Consider the following 1,356-nt stretch of genomic DNA (forward strand, 5'->3'; position numbering starts at 1 on the left):
CTCTCAGCAACAGACAGAGAATTCTAAGCAGAAGCACTCTGACTTAGCAACTATGGTCTCTGATCTAATCAAAACCACTCAAAGTTTCATGACTGAAACAAGGTCCTCCATTAGAAATTTGGAGGCACAAGTTGGTTAGCTGAGCAAGAAAATTACTGAACTCCCTCCTAGTACTCTTCCAAGCAATACAGAAGACAATCCAAAAGGAGAGTGCAAAGCCATCAACATGGCCGAATTAGGAGAGGAGGAAGAGGCAGTGAACGCCACTAAGGAAGACCTCAATGGATGTCCACTGGCCTCCAATGAGTTCCCCAATGAGGAACCATGGGAATCTGAGGCTCAAAATGAGACCATAGAGATTCCATTGGACTTACTTCTGCCATTCATGAGCTCTGATGAGTACTCTTCCTCTGAAGAGGATGAAGATGTCACTGAAGAGCAAATTGCTAAATACCTTGGAGCAATCATGAAGCTAAATGACAAGTTATTTGGTAATGAGACTTGGGAGGATGAACCCCCTTTGCTCACCAAAGAATTGGATGACTTGTCTAGGTAGAAACTGCCTCAAAAGAGGCAGGATCCTGGGAAGTTTTTAATACCTTGTACCATAGGCACCATGACCTTCAAGAAGGCCTTGTGTGACCTAGGGTCAAGTGTAAACCTCATGCCTCTCTCTATAATGGAGAAGCTAGGGATCTTTGAGGTGCAAGCTGCAAAAATATCACTAGAGATGGCAGACAACTCAAGAAAACAAGCTTATGGACTTGTAGAGGATGTTCTGGTAAAAGTTGAAGACCATTACATCCCTGCTAATTTCATAGTCCTAGAGACTGGGAAGCGCATGGATGAATCCATCATCCTTGGCAGACCCTTCCTAGCCACATCAAAGGCTGTGATTGATGTGGACAGAGGAGAATTGATCATTCAAGTGACTGAAGAATCCTTTGTGTTTAAGGCTCAAGGATATCCCTCTGTCACCATGGAGAGGAAGCATGATGAGCTTCTCTCAAAACAGAGTCAAACAGAGCCCCCACAGTCAAACTCTAAGTTTGGTGTTGGGAAGCCACAACCAACTTCTAAGTTTGGTGTTGAACCCCCACATTCAAACTCTAAGTTTGGTGTTGGGAGGTTCCAACATAGCTCTGAGCATTTCTGAGGCTCCATGAGAATCCTCTGTCAAGCTAATGACATTAAAGAAGCGCTTGTTGGGAGGCAACCCAATGTTATATTTTATCTATTTTCTTTTGTTATTTTATGTTTTCCGTAGGTTGATGATCATGAGAAGTCACAAAATCAATTGAAAAAGCTAAAACAGAAAGAAAAACAGAAAGAAAAATAGCACACCCTGGAGGAAGA

The sequence above is a fragment of the Arachis duranensis genome, chromosome 3 (genome assembly GCF_000817695.3).
Source record: "Arachis duranensis cultivar V14167 chromosome 3, aradu.V14167.gnm2.J7QH, whole genome shotgun sequence".
In the NCBI taxonomy this organism is placed as follows: domain Eukaryota; kingdom Viridiplantae; phylum Streptophyta; class Magnoliopsida; order Fabales; family Fabaceae; genus Arachis; species Arachis duranensis.